This window comes from Schistocerca piceifrons, chromosome 4 (assembly GCF_021461385.2).
Source record: "Schistocerca piceifrons isolate TAMUIC-IGC-003096 chromosome 4, iqSchPice1.1, whole genome shotgun sequence".
Taxonomy (NCBI): Eukaryota; Metazoa; Arthropoda; class Insecta; order Orthoptera; family Acrididae; genus Schistocerca; species Schistocerca piceifrons.
Window position 1 is genome coordinate 141,359,700 of NC_060141.1, and position 13,372 is coordinate 141,373,071.

Consider the following 13,372-nt stretch of genomic DNA (forward strand, 5'->3'; position numbering starts at 1 on the left):
GTCATCTATAACTTTTTGGGTATCTGGAAGTTCAGAAGGAACAATTGGCGACACATTCCCCAATGTCATTCTATCAGTGACTTTTCGATCTATGATCCCTTCAAATTATTCCTCCAAACTACTTATATTTACAATATCAGAGTTTGCGATCTCTTGGAAGCTTCTTTCTACATTATCCACTTGTGTACTTACACCTGTAATTTGCGATTGGATTATTGCCATTAGCTTATCTTGCTTTTCAACATTATCTTTTAAAGTATGCAACCCCTGCTTTACAGCATCAAACTTAACATTGCATACATTTTCAAATGATCCTAACTTTTCACTGATTTCTGATTATACAGTATTACATTTTTCCTCAACATCAAATTCTAATTTTTCTGCTAAATCTTGTAATTGATCATTCTGTTTCTGACTAAAGTCAGTGAACAGTTGATTTACATGAATGTCCAATGAATTGGTTAATTCTTTCTTTAAGTCTAATTTAATATTCTCTACTTTACTATTCAAAGTGTCATGTCTTTGCATAGATTTCCAAATTCTGAGTCGACTTTAACATTTAACAATCCTAAATTCGTTGTTTCGGCATTCATTTGGGACTTCACCGAGTCTAGTTCTCTACTTAAAGACGCACTCTGTGCATCTAGTTTAGAATTTAACTGCAGACTCCGAGTATTTAAAGCTTCATTTAACTGAGCGTTTACTGAGTCTAACTTAAGACTCTGGGTGTTCAAAGCTTCCCTCTGAGCATTTGAGTTAGAATGTAATGAGTCTATCTTAAGATCCTGAGCTTTAATCAGATTTACTATCTCAGACCAGTCAGGCCCTTCTTTAGTAATTCTAATAGCCACGGCTGGTTCTGATGTCTCTCCAACTTGCTGAACGTGATCCATAATTTTTCAAGCTTTAGACCTTGTGAGCATTTTAAAAATTAACTTTATGTATAATAACTACATTAATAAAGTTAGAGTTTACACTACATTGTATTAAAACAATAAAGTTCTGTTTTACTCTCACCCGGCGTAGAATCTTGGCTGTGTCGATGAGCTGATGTGTAATCAGTACCAGTGAACAGCAACTGGTGCTGGTGGCATCAGTTATTAGTTTCTGTGTAGGCGTCAGTGAACGGCAATGGAAGCAGGTCAGCACCAGCGAACAGCAACTGGTGCTGGCGGCATCGGATGTTGGTTTCCGTGTCTGCGTGCCCACGATGCTTTTGACAGCTGTATACTCCTTACACCAGATCTTCTTAATCAGAGTGATCTCAGCATATATCTTCTTAAAGAATCTTCTTCACTATTTCTCAATTCAAATTGTTTTTCTTTTGAATACTCGGTCATGTTCCAAAGTCTTGGAGCAAAATCTTAATCGCATTTGGTTTGGTTGCTATGGCAACATACAACATACATCTTTCTCATTTTTGGTCTTAAAATTCCTGTTTTTCAAGTCCTTTTTTACTGGTCGCCACGTTCTAACATTTTTCGACAACAGAAGAGCGTGTGAAGTGTATGTGCAAACTCCCCACATCTCTTACATAAGTTGACTTACTTGCGAATGTGCGGCCGATATTCTTCTCTGAATAGCCGGCTTCCGGAATCTCTACAAACTTCTTTTCTGACGAATGACTCTAGTCACAGGAGCCTCTAAGACTCTCTCTCTCTTTGTGAAATAATAAGGTACTCGAAGTATACTTTTCAACAACTATTGATATAGTTGAACTTCCACAAAGAACAAAATTCACACTTCTCACATAAACAATTGACTTCTTGTAAGTCACCCGTGTCATCTCACATTAGAAACAATTACGTTACATTTACAACAGAGTTGGCTTCATAACCACGACTCTTATTATACGAGAATCATACACATGTCTTGTCTCTAGCAAGTCCAAGATAAGAGTTACTAAAAATCTTTTTTCACTCAATTGTTCTCTCGACACCAACAACAGTCACAGTTACAAAACAGCACAGAATAACACAGAAGTTCCTTGGTGCTGCCGTGTGCTTTTATTACGACTTCCATGGACCGACCAACAAGTACTTGTTGGTGTCATTTGACTGCCGTGTCTACAGTCTTTGTATGACAAACTTAAAACCTGCACACACAGGCAGGTGACGTGCAGTAGATATGGTTTCTTTCTCCCACTCACATCTAAAATATCATGTGTTCAAGATGGTGGAAGGCCAAGTGATTCTAGAATTTGTGAGGAAATTTGCAAAACATTAAAATATCTGTACAATGTTTGGTTCTTGTGCAATAAGTAATTGAAAGTCTCCCCTGACTTCATGTACACCCTGTATATATTTTCAGCTTACTCCACTGAAATCAAGAGAATAGAAATACATATTTCATACATGCAAAACCTATATTTCTGTTGTCTGTTGCCATTATCAATAGGCATTCCCTTTGACACTTACAACAGGTTTTATAGAGTCTAATGATTCACCCATTCTTACACTTTACTTGGATTTCTAATACACAAATAAATTTGTACATGTAATCACTTTTTCTTCAAAAGTGAATATGTTGAAGATACTTGTCGTTTGTGGCCCAAATTTTGTAACAATTATGCTATTGGTTTCTTCTATGTTGGGAAACAGTTTTATTGCTTTTGACAATTCATCACCATGTCTGCAAACTTCCTCTTAAGCTACATCTGTGGTGGTTTATTTCATGCTTTAAATAATGTAGGTATTACATTCCATACAGGTTCCCTATGTTCCAGATTCACTGGCTCAACTGAATGTGTAGCAAACAAAACTCAACTTTGTTGGGTAGATATACAACATATTTCTGCAAAAGGTCAGGTATTCCAGTGCTCACTAGCAGTTTTTTGTTATTAAAGGAAAACAATAAGATGGGGCTCAAGTAGTAAGCATAATGCACCACAGCATCATGTGCTAGTACTGACATCTAATACAGAATCACCTCAATAGGTGGCGCTGCCACGCAGCCTCTGGTAAGACTGAAAGGTCGTAAACTAGATAGACATAGCTACTAAAACTTTATAAGTGTAATGCACATAAAATATTAATAAGATGGAGTTGCTAGGAGCAACACCTGTGCAATAACTTATCCTAAAATTTTGACAAAGTAAAATACAAATGAAGGTGGTAAATTTAAAATGAGAAAACAGGGTGTATAATACAACACACAGATGCAGTACCTAAACAGATTTTATGTAACATATACCACTAGAATGAGAACATTAAAAATACAGGACCATAATTTCAGATGAAGAGCAACCCCTCCCCTAAGATACACAATACTGCGGAGCTAAAACTTCCTAACGAGAAAACTCTTTTTTTTAGAAAATACAAGTAAAATTATTACGCTTAAAAGATACACACCAACGTGGAAGACAGACGTAATGTGGGTGAACTTTTTCCCAGTTTCCATTTTATAGCTATATTAAAATGTGTACAAATGCGTCAACATTTAAAGAGACAAACTCGCAAGTATCATATTTGAGTCAAAACCCCCTAATGGCTTGGCTAACAAGACGACATAAGGCCAGAGAGGAACAGGCCTCATATTTAGGCAGAATTACGAGAGCCCCAGGCTTACATTAATAACACTGATTTCATAACTTCTAAAAAGCCCTGATTAATGCCAAATATTTGGTCATTAAGGAGGGACAAATCTTTGTCCTCCATATGCCTAAATATTGCAATTTCTTCCAAAATGTTTAACTTCTTACTCATTTGCGCAAAATGAAAAATCTTAAGATTTTGTACTTGCGGAGGACTATGGCCACTGGCTTTAAGGTGTTGGGCAAAGGCAGAGTTCTGTTTTACCTGTCCCCATCTATTGACGAGATGTTCTTCCAATCTAATTTTGAAGGTTCTGCCTGTTTTTCCAACATATCCTACATTAAAATCGTGATACTCCAGAAGATATACCCCCAATGCCAAAAGGTTGTTCTTTTTAGGTGATTCATTATGTATGTACATCAACTGGAGATTGGTAGCCGTGGAAAATATTATACGAGAGCCCATTCTCTGAAAAAGTTTTGCCAGTCCATAACTAAAATTACCCATAAATGGCAAAGAAATGTAATTTTGCTCTGTGACAGAAGCTGCATTGGTTGGTTTGTTGTATGCCACAAATGGACTGGAAGAATTTCAAGATGGAATTAAACATTTCTGCTTTTACTTTGTGACTGGGCACTAAATTTGAAGCCACTAACAGCTTTTACACACAAACAGAATGATAGCCAAACACAGTTCTATAGCCCTACGCTTTGTTTTGCACCTATTATGCAGTAGTCTCTTTCTTAAGAAATTTCTTCACAGCGACTGTATACCAGGGCCACCCAAACATTGAAAATCGCACGCGTGCAAAGCAAGGTGCAGCGAGTGCCTGCACAGTGCACCGGTTCAACTCGGCATACTTCGCCTCAACTCGGCTTGCTAGGTGAGGCCGACGCTGTGCGCTGCCAAAAGCGCTGCCAGACGGCTTAGTCAACATTGGAATACGTAAGCGCAAGACAATTACCGGAATAATGGAACCATCTGCCCCAAAAAAGGGAAAATTGACGAAAGTCAATTTAAATCGAAATGGGAACTCTCCTACTTTTTTGTGCGTTGTGACGATAAATCCAAATGTCTAATCTGTGGTACACTAATTACGTGTGTCAGAAAATCGTCTATTGAAAGGCACTACAGCAAATTGCATTCAGAAAAGTATAGTGATATAACAGGGGATGCCAGAGAGGAAGAATTACAGAAGTTGCAAACTCTTGCAGAAGAGAATTCTGTATCTACAAACGAGGTTTGTTGCAAGTACTTTAGCATTTATATTTTGGTTAAAGGTCATGCGAAACGAAATAACATTTGCTTAGATTCCTTAGTTTTTGTTTTCGCATAAATTATTTCTAACATATCTTTTTTTCTTTACTTTAGGGTGAAGAAGATGAGGAGTGTTGCAAAAGGACTCTCAGAGCTAGTTACAATGTTGTTCTACGTTTAGCAAGAGCTGAGAGGCCATTTATGGATGGGCCATTAATAAAAAACATTATGTTGGACGTAGTAGAGACAATGAATCCCACATTAGCTCCCGCATACAGCAGAATACCACTTTCCAGAATGACAATACATCGGAGAATCAATGACATTGCTGAGAATTTGCATGAACAACTGGTAGCCAAAACTGAAAACTTCCTAGCGTACTACATCGCACTTGATGAGTCCACGGATATTAACGACACGGCTTAGTTAGCAATATTTTTGCGTGGCGTGGACGATGACCTACATGTAACGGAAGAGCTCCTGGATATGATTTCGTTGAAGGACACTGTTACAGGGGCGGATATTTTAGCAGCTGTTGAAATGGCAGCTGAAGCAATAGGACTCCCTTGGGAAAAGCTGTTTTCTGTAACAACAGACGGGGCACCAGCAATGTGCGGTAAAACAAAAGGGTTTATTGGCATACTGCGGAAAAAACTTAACATGCCGAATTTACCTTCCATTCATTGTTTTGCACACCAAGAGGCTCTTTGTGCGAAAGTTATCGGTCTTCAAGATGTGATGAAGGTAGTGGTGCGTATCGTGAACTACATTCGTTCTCATTGACTCTCCCATCGTCAATTCAAAGAATTTTTGATTTCCTTTGAAGAGGAGTATCCAGATATTCCCTACCATGCTGAGGTGCACTGGATGAGTAAAGGGAAAGTGATTTCCTGAATTTTTCGACTACGCCGCACTGTGGCTCAGTTTTTGGAGAGCAAAGGACGTCCGGAGCCACTTTTTCATGACCCTGAATGGGTAGCTGATTTAGGATTTTTAGCAGACATTATGTCTCTCCTAAATTATTTAAGTCTGAAACTCCAAAAAGAAAACAATAATCTCATCAAAGATATGATCAGCAAAATAAACGCTTTCCAGTATAAACTGAAACTCCTCAAAAACAACCTTTCAGAGAAAAATACGGAACACTTTCCTGAACTAGGTAAGCGAGATATAAATTGTACCATTATTAAAACAGCCTGATTTTTATAACCGCTCTAATCAAAATGGTACTATGTTTTTGTTTGACAGCATCTGTGCAGGAAGGAGCGCGCTTTGAAAAATACGTCGAGGTGCTACAATCCCTTGAAAAATGCGTTTAATGACCGATTCCAGGTAATGTGCCGGTATATGACATACAGCTAAATAAAGGAGATTGCATTACATATGCAAGTGTAACATTACATTAAAACCACTAGTACACATTACATGTTTATTAAAATCTATCGCCTTTTAGTACTTCGAAACAATGGCTTACATTACTTTCATTTATTAACATTGGCTTTGTTATTGTTTCAAGAAATTACCTACCTGCAGCCAATTGTCGATGTTTTTGTGAAACCTTTTTTGATGGATATTGAAAGTGTGTCTTCAGATTTACATTTCGAACTAATTGATTTGCAAAGCGATGTTCACCAAAAGGATGTGTTTTACAATACAAAAGGTTTGCTCCAATTCTACCAGAATTTGCCGAAGGAAGAATTTCCCAGGTTACACAGAGAAGTAGCGAAGATTATTTCTATGTTTGGTTCCATTTGTGTATGTGAAAAGTTTTTTTCTGTTTTGTCTTGTACAAAAACTAGATTGCATGCGAGTATTTCTAATTGTAATTTGAAAATTTCTCTCAAAATTGCTGTCAGCCAATCTCTTGTTCCAGATCTTAGTAGTATAATTGTAAATAAAATAAAGAGCACATAGGAAGATACATTTGTGTTGAAACCAAATTTAAAATTGTTACCATTGCAGTTATTATATAAATCTCTTTTGTACCGATACACCAAACTAAGCTCTCCACCTAGTGTACATTAGTATTTGGCAAATGATAAAGACAACAGGGTAAAAGCTTTGAAACAGGTCAAGACAGACGGCGCGAGCGACACAGACTAAGGAAGTGAGAGGCAGCGCTGTTGCGCAAAGCTGAGGAGTGGGGGGTCTGCACCATCGTCAACATAGCACAGCCATCTTCTGCACTCTGCACTGTGCGATGCACCAGAGCATGCACCTTGTGCAGCCCTGCTGTATACCAAGGAGGGCCCTCCCATTATGAAGTGTTCTGTGGTATACATAGCTATCCATTAGATTGTAGTGCTGCTACCCAGTATTTGGGCAAAATTATAAATCTTTAGTAAAAGTAATGTGGAAGCCACCACAGAACATAGGATTAACAGCTGGGAGCCAGTAGCCACCGTTGTGGTGACATGTGGCTCACAATAACAGATGCGTGAAGGGATTGTGAAGCTGGGATAGCAGAGCCCAGCAAAAAATTGTACCACACAGCGGTAGCTGTGTAGCCAGTGAGGCGATGTCAGTACACCACGGCAAATCTACTGCTTGGGTGATGTGACTAGGTGCCAATTGTAGTGAAACAAATGCACACCAGACACACATAAAAAGGTCTGAATTTCGAGTCAGGGGATCACTTCTCATTGCCAAACACCAGCAATACCGCCATAATGCCAGTGTTGCCAGTGAGATGACTGGGCATCGCCAGCAGTAGCCACGGTCATGAAACTGGGCTGCACCTGCACTAAGTCCTTTATGGAACATGGCGTCACTGCCCCACTGAGCTCCCATCCATGCCTTCTACTGCTGACACTGCATTCTTTTAGGGATTTGGTGCCACAGCACCAGCCACTGCCCAGCTCCATCCAGAGGGCAGTGCACACAGCCATCATCGCATATCAACACGGTGACCCATGCAGGGCAATGGGCTGTGCACACTCTACGACACTGAGGAAAGCAACACCACCATCATCAATGGCTGTGGTCTCCAAAGATAGCTGGTCTGTTACCAACATATGGGAAAAATCATTGACATAAGTGATTTTGACTGAGAGCAAACTGTGAGCCTAAGCACCAGTATCTCCAAAACAGTGAAGTTTGTCTGCTGTTTGGATGGTTTTGTGGTGAGCATTTATAGAAAATGGTTAAAGAACAGTTAATGCATGATGAGGCAATAACTTGTCAGAAGTCATAAGGCTCACCCACTCTGTAAAGCAGCATAGGCAGCAATCTGTGGGTGATCTGATGATAGTACTTTGCTGGTGCAGGTACACATTTTGGAGCACACCATTCCGTACCCATTGTTGAACATGTCGCTCTGCAGCAGATGACCTCTATGTGTTCCCATGTTGACCAAACAAATGGTATATTTTATGGACTATAAGACGCTACAGACTAAAAGAAGGACCTTAATTTTCAACACTTTTTTTTTTAAATATTGTTTCTACCATTTTTATTATCAGAGTAGAAAGCCAGACTAAAAAATATTCTTAGTTTATAAAACCGAAATGAGCTTCAAAATCCCTGAATATCATCATCTTAATTTCCTTCTTCTTCTTCTTCTTCTTCTTCTTCTCCTCCTCCTCCTCCTCCTCCTCCTCCTCCTCTTCATCATCAATGTGCTCTTCATACACAAGATGGTCTTCACTGCCTCTGAGAGTGTTACTTTAATGTCTTATCCCACTCTAGATCATGACTATTTTATCCACTGACACACTTGATTGTAGGTCATTTTAAAGCTGTGAATTCATGTTGGGTTTCATCCATCATCCAATTGTTCCATTTCTCTCTTATATATATTTAAAATGGTTTATTTATTGAGACACGAAGAGGTTGCAATTGTGAAGTAAGTCCTCCTGGAATAACAGCAAGATCTGCATTTCCCTGTCTCAATTTCTCTTTCAAGGAATTTTTCAAATGACTACCGAATTGATCTAGCACAAGAAGACAACTCTTCTTCAATAAAGCAACTTTCCTTCTTTCTCGCATTCTGTTAAATCCATAATTTCATACCAGTCTCACCCATCTAACCCTTGTCATGTACGTGAACACCAATACTTGTCAGTATTTTAGAATGTTTTGGCATTGTATCGTGCTTGAAAATGATCACTAGATTAAGTTTAGTACAATCAGCACAACATGAAAGGATAACAGTGTTGCGCAATTTTTCATGTCCACTTGTTTTCATAAATGGGTCAAGTGGGTCTAAGTACTATGGGACTTATCATCAGAGCTCATCAGTCCCTTGTTTTTATAGTTACAGTTTTAGCACCTTTCATAACAACAGTTCTGTTACTCGGCACATCAAAAGTCAGAGGAGTTTTGTCCATATTCGATATTTGGCTTAGTTCCACTCTGGTTTTCTTTCATTGTTAAATAATAAATTGATGGAAAGATAATACTTTTTCTTCATACTCTTGTGGCATTTTCTGAGATGTTTTGGTTTTTATTCATATACTAAGTCCACGACACTTCATAAACCTGTAGCACCAACCAACTCCACCCTTAATGTCTGTTAAGTTCCACTGCAGCACTATCTTACAAGTGTGTATCTGAATCATTTTTGTATTAATTCCAATGGCATTTTGATGGTGTCCTTGAATCCATTTCAAAACATCATCTTCTCATTTTGGTCATTTTGCATTCAGTCCTCTATTTGAAATTCATTCTCCCTCAAATTTTTCAGTTCTTCTTTACTAGTGCACAAATCGTGAATGGGCTTTTCTGTTGGTGGAGGGCAGAAATGCCACTCAGCTGCTTTGTTTCCATGTTCTTTTGCATATACTATTCCCTTCAATTTATAGCACACATCATATGAATATCCTTAATTTTTTTACAATATTATGAGAAGGGAAGTTGCCAGTCACCATATAGCAGAGATGCTGTGTCTCAGTGTGGTTTCAGTTGCCTGAGACTGCAGTCGTATGTGTGAGCTGCGTGACTGTGTGTGTGTGTGTGTGTGTGTGTGTGTGTGTGCGAGTCTTTTTGTTGTGCCTATCTGCGACTCAGCAACTCCACTATATGGTGAGTAGCAACTTTCCTTCTCATAATATTGTTACCCTCCATCCTGGATTTTCCATTGTTTATCTTTTACTTTTTTCCATTACAAAACTAGCTACTGCCAAAATATTGTACTGTTGCCAATAAAAAAATCATATTCAATTCAAGTTCACTGGGTCCATAGATTTCAATGACGCATCATAGGCTAGACAGCATTCTGTGATGGCGGGCGATAGGGGGACGGTGTTAGCAAGCTTGTGAATCCCCGAAACTCATGTTCGTCGCATTGGTGCACTGCTGCTGCCAGTTGAAACCAATGTTGGCAGATAGATATAGGTTTCCGATGGCATCAAATGTATGGTCATTGTTAAGATTGTTGGGAATTTTAAATCAAACACTGGTCATTTTTATATCAATTTGCGTATAAGACACATCTGGATTTTGGAGGTAATTTTTTGAAGAAAAAAGTTCATCTTACATTCTGTAAAATATGGTAATCAATGACAACTGCAATAGGCACGAGCTCATCGATATGGAACCATGGATCTATGGGAACACATTGCCTGGTCAGATGAATCATGTCTTTTTATTACAACAGGCTGATTGTCATGCGAAGATAGGTCATCATCCACAGAAGTGGCTGCTCGAAACACACACCGCACCACAGATACAGGTCAGAAGGGCAGTACTATGTAATCAAAGGCATTCACATGGGCTTCAGCGAAAGCTGAACGACAAACCAGAGATATCATGACAGTTGCATATTACATGAACATTACTGTGAACCACCTATAACCCTCCATTCTTGAGGTCCTCCTTGATGGTGATGACATCTTACACGTGATACAGCCAGAATCATCCAACAATGGTTTGAAGAGTATGACAGTAATAGGTGCTAATGCTTTAGCCACAAGTTCACCTGATCTGAACCCAATGGAACATGTCTGGAACACGATCGAGAGCCAGCGCCACATTCTCAAGCAGACGGCCCGTAGTTAATGTGAATTGTGTGACCTGTGCATAGACATATGTTGTGGCTGCATACCCCTAGAAATCTTCCAAGGATTTGTCAAACCCATGCCACACGAATTGCTGATTGATTGCACTCCCAAGGTGGACCACCACACTATTAAGTCATTATCTTTTATTTCATCAGCATATGTAGCATATGTTTTTCCTTGCATTAAGCTGAAAAATTCTAAATGTTGTTATTGTTGTTGATGATATGGTCCTCAGCCTCACGACTGGTTGATGTACCTCTCTCCTGTGCAAACCTCTTCAGACCCGCATAACAATTGCAATCTTTATCATTGTGTTTCCGCTACAATTTTTATACCTACCACTTCCCTCCATTACCAAATATTTGGTTTAGCAATGCCTCAGGATATGTTCTACCACTCAATCCCTTCCTTTAGTTACAATATTATGAAAAGGGCAGTTGCTATTTACCATATAGCGGAGATGCTGAATTGCAGAAAGGCACAGCAAAAAGACTTTCACGAAGTGAGCTTTTGGCCAATAGGCCTTTGTCGAAAATAGGTCTCTCTCTCTCTCTCTCTCTCTCTCTCTCTCTCTCTCTCTCTCACACACACACACACACACACACACACACACACACACATCTCACACACACATGACCACAGTCTGTGGCAGCCAAAGTCACACTACGAGCAGCAGTGCATTATGTGACAGGCAACCAGGTGGGAGTAAGAAGGAATCTGGGGCTGGGAGTGGGAGGGATAGCAGGTTACGGGTGGTGAACAGTAAAGTGCTGCTGGGAGCATGCAGGGATGAGATGTAGAATAGGGCAGGAAGGTACAGTCGGAAGGTTAGACGGAAGACGGGAAGAGAGGGAGGTAGAGGGAAAGGATAGAAGTAAAAACACTGTGTGCGTTTGTGGAATAGAGGGCTGTGTAGTGCTGGAATGGGAACAGGGAAGGAGCTACATGGGTAAGAACAATGACTAACGAAAGTTGATGCCAGGAGCATTATAGGAATGTAGGATATACTGCAGGAACAACTGCTACCTGTGCAACACAAGCTGGTTTTGGTGGGAAGGATCCACATGGCACAGGCTGTGAAGCAGTCACTGAAATGAAGAACGTTGTGTTGGACCGTGTGCTCAGCATCAGGGTGGTCCAGTAACTTCTTGAGCACAGTTTGTTGGTGGCTATTCATGCAGACAGACAGCTTGTTGGCTGTCATGCCCACATAGATTGTAGCAAAGTGGTTGCAGCTTAAGTTGTAAATCACATGACTGGATTCACAAGTAGCCATATCTTTGATGTGATAGATGATGTCTGTGACCAGACTGCAGTAGGTAGTGGTGGGAGGATGTGTGGGACACATATTGCATTTGGGCCTATTACAGGAATATTAGCCATGAGGCAAGAGGTTGGGAGTAATTCTTGTGTATGGGTGGACAATGATATTGTGTAGTAATCATCTTGTGGTGCTGCAGTTCTTGTTGTTATGTCCGTGCTTGCTACGAAATGGGAAGAGGAATTCCACCTTATGCAAGACACCTTTTTTTGTTTTGTTTTGCGCAGACATGTTTCAGCACGTTTTGTGCTATCTTCAGAGGGATCTTTTTTATTTTTTGTTGTTACAAATTAACATTTAGTGAAACTTTTGGTATATAATATTTACAATCGTAAATGAATAATTGATGTAAAATATTATACATCATTTGTTCACAGTTAACAGTTGAGATATTTATCAACGACCTGATGCACTAAGTGTTGTTTATAACATTATGTTAAAGCTCTGTTTATCGCTAATTGGCAAAAAGAGTGGATGTATGCATTAGTTTACATATCTTACACGATACTACTGGACATTTATTTTGGTAGTTATTTTGCTACACAAGCTACAACTTGTCATCTGCAAAACAGCAAAACGTAATTTTTATTTTTCTGTTTATAATGCATTTACAATTGGAAATGAATATATATCATGTTTTTTGTGTGTAACTTATGGTTTTGATATTATGGTGCTTTCTCATGTGTTGGGAAAATGAATATGCAGATTTCATGGCTTATGGTCACTTGACACTGTACTTTCTCCAATTTATCAAAACATAGGCAGAGTTTTCGCTGCCATTACGTGCTGTTGTGGCTGTGTGGTATTCATTTGTTTCGTAGAGCATTTGGCTGGGTGAGGCGTGTGAGTTTGAAGTGTATTTGGCATCTGTGGTGTTTGGTTTTTTTGAGTGAGTGTGTGCCAGAGAGAGAGAGAGAGAGAGAGAGAGAGAGAGAGAGAGAGAGAGGGAGGGAGGAAGAATAAATTTTCTTTTTCTCATGACTAGTTTTGGTGGGGGTTTATTCGTATAGTTCTTCTATTGTGAGAAAAGAGGGTTTTATTGCACAGTGATGTGTATTCGTTGAGTACTTTCTTTCCTTTGGCTATTGATTTTTGAATGTGATAGTTTTCCCCTATAGTTAATTTTTGGTATAAGCTGTTACTAGTTTTAAGGACGTGTAAGTCAGTTTCATTGGTTGTTGGGTGGTGATTGTGTGCTGTCAGCTGGTGTGCAAATGTTGAGGGTAAGCTATTGCTTTTCAGTGCTTAGAGGTGCTCAGTGT